Here is an 8352-nt window from a genome sequence, read left to right as displayed (position 1 = left end):
CAGTGGTTGGGAGTCTGCCTGCCAATGCAGGGGATACGGGTTCAAGCCCTGGTCTGGGAAGATCCCACATGCCGCGGAGCGGCTAGGCCCGTGAGCCACAATTACTGAGCCTGAGCGTCTGGAGCCTGTGCTCCGCAACAGGAGAGGCCGCGATGATGAGAGGCCCGTGCACTGCAATGAAGAATGGCCCCCACTTGCCACAACTAGAGAAAGCCCTCGCACAGAAACGAAGACCCAACACAGCCGTAAATAAATAAATTTAAAAAAAAAAGTATCCCTTGCTTAAAAACAAACAAACAAAAAAAACACAAAAAATCCAAAAAAAAAAAAAAAGTTAAATATTTAAGATAAAATCATTTTGAAGAACTAGAAAAATATAGCTGAATGAGTTTGTAATTCCCAAATGGCGAAAAATTTGTGAAGCATAAATACATTGGAAGAGGAAACACCTATTGAAAAAATACTGGGTACACGTCGCCTGAAACTCCTGGAGAATTTTGTGTTCCACAGTCTCCGAGGAAAAATTGGACGGGGATTCATCCACTAATTGCCAAGTTTTCGAGGTAGTGGAAAACAAGTGTTGAGACATGGGCAGCCACTTGCAGGAGATCCGGGAGCGGCAGAAGTTACCGCGACAGCTTCTGGTGCAGCAGTTGGGAGCTGAAAGTGCTGCCAGTTTAGGTGCTGTGTTAAATAGCAAAGACGAGCAGAGAGAAATTGCTGAAACAAGAGAAACTTGCAGGGCTTCCTATGATACCTCTGCTCCAAATGCAAAACGTTAAGTATCAGGATGAAGGAGAGACAGATAAAGACAAAATGGAAGAATGTAAGGATGAATTAGAAATGCAACAGGAGGAAGAGAATTTGCCATATGAAGAAGAGATTTACAAAGATTCTAGTACTTTTCTTAAGGGAACACAGAGTTTAAATCCCCATAATGATTACTGCCAACATTTTGTAGACACTGGACATAGACCTCAAAATTTCATCAGAGATGTAGGTTTGGCTGACAGATTTGAAGAATACCCTAAACTGAGGGAGCTCATCAGGCTGAAGGATGAGTTAATAGATAAATCTAACACTCCTCTTATGTACTTACAAGCAGATATAGAAGCCTTTGACATCAGAGAACTAACACCCAAATTTGATGTGATTCTTCTTGAACCCCCTTTAGAAGAATATTACAGAGAGACTGGCATCACTGTTAATGAAAAATGCTGGACTTGGGGTGATATCATGAAGTTAGAAATTGATGAGATTGCAGCACCTCGATCATTTATTTTTCTCTGGTGTGGTTCTGGGGAGAGATTGGACCTTGGAAGAGTGTGTTTATGCAAGTAGGGTTACAGATGTGAAGATATTTGTTGGACTAAAACCAATAAAAATAATCCTGGGAAGACTAAGACTTTAGATCCAAAGGCTGTCTTCCAGAGAACAAAGGAACACTGCCTTATGGGGATCAAAGGAACTGTTAAGCGTAGCACAGGTGGGACTTCATTCATGCTAATGTTGACATTGACTTGATTATCACAGAAGAACCTGAAATTGGCAATATAGAAAAGCCCGTAGAAATTTTTCATATAATTGAACGTTTTTGTCTTGGTAGAAGACGCCTTCATTTATTTGGAAGAGATAGTACAATTCGACCAGGCTGGCTTGCAGCTGGACCAACTCTTACAAATAGCAACTACAATGCAGAAATGTATGCATCCTACTTCAGTGCCCCAAATTCTTACTTGACTGGATGTACAGAAGAAATTGAGAGACTTAGACCGAAGTAACCTCCTCCCAAATCTAAATCTGATCGGGGAGGTGGAGCTCCCAGAGGAGGAGGAAGAGGTGGAACTAAAGCACTTTGCTTTAGTTTCTCCAAACTGCAGGAATATTTTAGCCAACCTCCGTTGCAGTTGTCACTGTCTGGTTTTGTCCAGAATAAATGAGTCATCCTGTCTTTTGTCATGTGCATGTAACCGAACAGAATGGAACAACACAAATACCTTCACTTTCAGAGACTGAATTTATTCTGATAGATTTCAACTAATTACAAAGGCTTTTGCTTTTTAGAAATAAAGTGAGCAGTGAAAAAGACCCAATCTGGATTATCATACTAGTGCTGACAGTAGTTGATAATGGGCATCCTGCCACTGCTGTCACAGCAAGTGGGAAGCTGTTTGAGAGCCTTGATGGAATGGAGTTGGGACAGATGGTAAACTTCTCTTAGGCTTTTAATATTTTCTTGTTGAAACAATAAAAAGAGACTTCTTTTTTCTTCCTTTTTGAAAAATCTTAAATAACTCATATAATTTGACCACAGAAGAAATTGAGAGACTTGTAACAAAATCACCTCCTCCCAAATCTAAATCTGATTGGGGAGGTGGAGCTCCCAGGGGTGGGCAGGGAAGAGGTAGAACCTAGTAGGCAGACATTACAACGAGAAAAAAGAAATACTCATTATAATCTCAGTTGTGCAGCTACTGATGACTGTAATCAAACTTCCTAAAAAGCGAACAAGGACAAATATCCAAGTGCTAGAACTTTGGTATGGACTTGATCTTGGATTGAGTTTCAAAACAGTTTCATATTCCTTAACAAAATAATAGAATTGGAGGCAACAGAGACACCTGGTTATCAGGTACATGGTTTAAACATTTTGGGGAATAAAGTACTTGGTGATGAGGAAATGACATGCATCTTTAAACTTGTTATGGAGAAAACAATGTAAAACCAATTACAGAAGACCCTCAACTTAAGAAGAGAGCTTGGAAAATGGAACTACAGTGCCTTTTAAGGGACTGGTTTTCCAGATCAGTTAGTTGTGTGAGACTTTATGTTGTCATTTCTCTTTCTATACTGTAACTCATATTTTAAATGAATTTGCTGAATGAAATAATGCCATTATTGTTCTTGATAAATATATTTTTTATTTTGTATATGATTTTTCTAATGAAACTTTAAACCTTTAAAAAAATTGGAAGAGACTGAAAAGAAAAAAATTAGTAAATTCACAATCATTGATACTTGAAGGCACCATCGTCCATAATAGCCAACAAATGGAAAGAATCCAATGTTCGTGACAGTAAAATGAATAAGTAAATTGTGACATTTCATAAAAGGAGAAACAGTAAGGATGCGTGAATTACACTACTTGAAAACATTCATGAATCTCAGAAACATACTACTCAGTGGAAAAAACCAGACACTGATTTCATGCTTCATTATATAAGATTAAAAAATAGGTAAAATTAATTTATGGGTTTAGAAGGAGAGTTGGTTCTCTTTGGGAGATGGTATAACTGGCCAGGCAAATGAGAGCATTCCTAGGGTGTTGGTAATATTCTGCTTCTTGATCTTAGTGCTGGCTCCATAGGTGTAGACACTGTGACTTGTTGGAAGCCATCCAGACGCTGCAATGCCATGACAAGGTCATGGGGCGCTCCAGTGCGGAACTGCAAGGCGGAACCACACGTGGAAGGTGGACTACACTCCTCGTAAAAGCAATACTTATAATTTCTATATATATAAATTTAAGTGTGGCAGGATTTGCCCCAAGGAAAAATCTTAGATTTCCTGACTTCCCCTTTGAGTACTGTTTGGCAAGGCCCGGTACATAAAGAGGGACATTGGGAAACAGTGACTAAATCTGGACATAGGGAAATGTTTCTTTGGAAAACACCATCCTCCCTAGAGATATGGCCATATGAGAGTGTTTATGATGGTAATAATAATTTGTGGTTCAATATTAATGGTAGTTTAATGATATTTGATCAATTAACTGGTGAACAGATATGTTCTAGATTAGGGACAAATAGAAATGATTTGGAAAGTTATTCTTTAATAGATTATTGGGATCCTAATATTGTTTGTTGCTATATTAAACTGCCTTTGAGTAGCAATATTCAAAATAGAAATTGTAAAATATATTTTAGATATTTTTATGGCATTATAAAAAAGGAATGTCCAAGTAGGAAAAGCTATGTGGGGGCTAAGGATATATAGAATATAAGGATATATTTAGACTTAGGTGTTAAGGTTGGTTAACCACCAAGAATAATTCTTAGAACATGTGCTGTACGTAATGGTAACCTTGGAATTTATCTTATGAGAAAATCTAGAAACTAAAAGGTATGGTTTACGTAATCTTTTAAGGAAATCTTTGTGGGTTCAAAATGATTCATTCTTTCGACTCAAAACAATAATATTACAATGTATGTTAATGATTTATATAATTCTACTGTAATCTATATATGAGTATATGAAATAAAGAAAGCACGAGATGGTGCTATTTTTTTACTTGGCTGAGTCCACGAGTCTCAGTCTCCTTCCTGTTGACTTGGCTGAGTCCACGAGTCTCAGTCTCCTTCCTGTTGTTCATCGCCGACGCTGTCCATCCTTTTGGGGATCCTGGATCCTGTTGGAGCTGGACTCCAACAGTGACTATACATTGCACTGTGCATGTATAATTTGTGAAGTTTTCTGTATTTTTTCATATATTAATAGAATTTGTGAAATAATTCACAGGCATGAAAATTTTCTGGACTACCAGACGAACAAAACCCTTGCAGTTTGGAGAAAAGATAAAACATTGGGATTCATAACTGGCAAAAGATTAAAACCCTAGGAATGCTCAATGTTAGAGTAAGGCAAAATGAATGTTGTCTCATATAAATTGTGAAACAACTAGTTCAAGTGTTCTTTATAGCAATTTTGAAACAGGATCAAAAGTCTTAAGAATGGTCACATTCTATAATCCTGTAATTTCTTCTCTAGGAAACTTCCAAACTCCTATCTGTTAAGTCAATTTTCTGCAGTTTAAATTTTACTTTCACTACATTTCTTTTTTTCAACTAACTACTTTTCCATGTGCATGCAATTAGCTTATTTTTATTGCACAGGTAAAACGTCTATTTACATCTTTGTGAAGAACATTAAATCTGAGATTTTCTCTCATCTTCGAAACTCTTTCTCCTTGCATCTCGGTCAAGCTACTTCTAAGCAGCTAATTCAAAATAGGGTAGTTCATTAAAATGATTCACAGAACAACAGAATAAGAATTTTCTTGAACTTCTTGAAGATCTAGAACCAAGAAGTATGAAGCTGTCAGGGATTCATATCTTTTTGACATTTTTTTCTCTCTCTCTCTCTCATCTTAGAACTTCATGGTCTCTCATCTCTGTTCTGCATGTGAAGGACGCATTCTTCTCTCCCTCTGTTTCTGAAGACTGGCTTTGCTTCAGCATGGTGGCAGTCATATACTATGTCCAAAAGTAGCAGAGAAGAACAAACTTGACTCCACATTGGAGGTATTCTTTTACCTCTAAACTTTGTGCTCTGTTGCCTGTGCTTAGTCATGCTGGCTCTGCACCTTTGTCTAAAAGAATGTTGCCTATAGCCTGAATATACATAATAGCCCTTTCTCAAGGCTCTGCGTCCCAGGCTTGACATTTAAACACAAAACACTTTTCATTCATATAGAGATAAAAAGATGCAGAACAGAAAATAACATTTGTCTTGTTGAAGGTTTATAGGAACATGTGACCAGACATATATGGACAGCTGCAAGAGCAAAGGATTATCACGTCCTCTCTGGGGTCGGGTGAGCACCAAGAAGTCTGCAATAACCAACTACCCTTCCTCCCCTTTTAGTATAAAAGAAGCCTGAATTCTAACTTGGGTAAGATGGTTCTTTGGGACACTAGTATGCCAACTTCTCAGTCTGCTGGCTTTCTGAATAAAGTTGCTATTCCTTGTCCCAACACCTCCTCTCCATTTATTGGCTTGTTATGTTGAGTGGTATGAGCTTGGACTCTGCAACACAAATTTTCTCAGTTCAAGCAACAAAAAAAGATAGCTGTTGTTGAATTCAAATTCAGGAAGAGAAACTGAATGGCATAGGTTAGGTCACTAGGCTTCCCTGAGCAGTCAACCTATGGTCCAAGCAAAATAGCCATGGAGTACAAACACAGCATATAGAAAGCTGTAACATACTAGAGAGGATGAGATGGACAGGGGAAAAATCTATTATACTTATTATGGCTGAATTATCCTTAAAGCATATGTGTAAGTCCTAAACTCCCTTACCTCAAATGTGACATTATATGAAATAAGGTCATTGTAGATGTAATTAGTTTTTTTTTCAAATACTGGAGTAAGAAGGGCATCTAATCCAATAATACTAATGTGCTCATGAGAAGAGGAAAGACACTAGGTTAAAGACAGTCATGTGATGACAGAGGCTAAGTTTGGCGTGATGCATCTATAAGCCAAAGGATGCAAAAAAATGGCCACCAAACACCAGAACCTAGAAGAGGCAAGGAAGGATTCTCTCCTACAGGTTTTAAAGAGAGTATGTCCCTAACTGACATTTTGATTTTGGACTTCTAGATCCAGATTGTGAGGCAATAAATTCCTCTTGCTTTAAGCCATCTGTATGTCAGTATTTTGTTACAGCAGCCCTGGGAAACTAATACAATACCTCAACTCAATTAAATAATTGCCAGTCTAAACCACAGCCATTAGGGCATGTTCTGGAGCAAAACCAAAGGAGTCAGTAAGGTAGCATACTGCTCAGTAGCTTTGATGCATGAGATAAATATCCAAACATATGTCAGCAAAACTGTAATAGTAATTGGATATTTAAGTCCATTCTCAACACTCTTATTCAGCATAGTACTGGAAAAGCCTAGCTAGGACGATAAAGCAAGAAAAGGCAAGAAAAAGTATATAGATTGGAAAATCATGTCATTTGCAAATGACGTGATAGTCTATGTAGAAAATTCAAAGGGATTAACAAATCTAGATGATTTTGAAATTAGAGATGATAATGTCTTTACTATAACATGTCTAAAATCTGGTAAGTTTGAAGAGTGGGACACGTGTTTCAGTCTTCACTCTGGTTTGGTAATACACATGTACAGACGTGCCTGTTCTAGACATTGACAGTAGCCTACCCACATTTATAGAACCGTTGAGGATCAGAAAAGAGTTAAATATATCTTGAATTTCTATGATATAAGGCCGTTTGAAATGCAGATGGTGTCAAGTCTGCTGGCACATATGAAGAAACCAAATATTGAGCCAACAGCTGATATTTCATAAATGTTTAGTAGGAGATGGAACAAAATATGTTTGAAAACTCAGCAAGATTTTTGTTATCAGATTATCTCAGTTGGAACTAATTCCTAATATGTCTTTCAATTACACTAATTGCTTTATATTTCTCTATAATAATGCAATAATTTTAAATTAAAATAAATTATCCTCAAATCTTACATTGCAAAAAAAAACCCCCTTATTTTTAAATTGTGCTTTTTTAGAACATGGGTTGATTAGTGCCATTGAAGCAATGTTGTACTGAGTGGTTAATGTTGCTCAAAGATACACTGGAGTTTAAGTCAATAGAAAAAAAAAAAAAAGATTATTCTTGATTTTCATGAATATGCTGCAGTCCCTATTTTTACCACCTAGTTTGAAAATTATGACCTTGTTTACTTTCCCCAAAGTAGTAACACATTGCTTTATCCCTGGAGTCTTTTACTCTGCAAAATTCTTAGCACATCTATCATTGTTTTTTTTCTGCCTAGAAGTTGGTGACATCTCAGTTTGCTTAGTTTTAGGTCAAGCATTGCAACCATAAAATCTTAAATCTTTTCTTTACCCTTAAAACTGCCCAGGTGTTTGAGACATCGCATACCAGTTCTCAGTCCAGCCTGCTGGGTTCTTACTCATCTTGGAGGGGAGATTAGTGAGTCTCCCCTGGATTCACTATAAACTGTATCAAATCTATCATGGATGTAAATCAGTTGAGTAGTGACATTTGTAAGATTGTTGACATCACACATCTTTCAGAACGTTGATGGCATATTAATGAAAAAATCCTAAACCAAATATAAGCAAAACAAATCCAGCAATGTTAAAAAATACACCATGACCAAGGTGGGTTTATTTCAAGCATAAAGATTGTTTTAAACATTTATTAGTGTAGTTCACTCTTATTACTAGAATATCAGAGAAAGCCTGAATTATCATCTCATTACTGCAGAACAAGCATCCAATAAAATTCAGCAGCAATTCATAATAGAAACTACTAATAAACTAGGGAGACGAGGGAACTTCTTTAACCTGATAACAGAGCCTACCAAAACTACCACAAATATCAAATGCAATAGACATTTATAGTGAGGAACAGGACAAGGATGCCAGCTATCACTACTTTTACTCAACATTCTATAGGAAGACCTATGCTACACAATAAGGAAAAAAAAAGAAGAGAAAGGGGCCTTGAGCTCTTAATTTGTCTATACTTCTAAAGGTAAAGCTCTATGAGAGCAGGCTAAGGAAAGAGAAGCAGAAGAG

At 37.1% G+C, this 8352-nt stretch overlaps 1 pseudogene across 1 annotated transcript; it reads left to right on the top strand.

The window, feature by feature from the left end:
• Positions 1-22: 22 nt before the first annotated feature.
• On the top strand, positions 23-2929 carry LOC309635246 (N(6)-adenosine-methyltransferase non-catalytic subunit METTL14 pseudogene; annotated as a pseudogene). The gene has a single exon. The product of its transcript is annotated as a N(6)-adenosine-methyltransferase non-catalytic subunit METTL14 pseudogene (transcript).
• Positions 2930-8352: the final 5423 nt, after the last annotated feature.

Source organism: Balaenoptera borealis (genome assembly GCF_965194805.1).
Source record: "Balaenoptera borealis genome assembly, chromosome: 9".
In the NCBI taxonomy this organism is placed as follows: Eukaryota; Metazoa; Chordata; class Mammalia; order Artiodactyla; family Balaenopteridae; genus Balaenoptera; species Balaenoptera borealis.
Note: the sequence above shows the minus strand (reverse complement) of the source record. Positions and strands in the feature narration are given on the sequence as shown.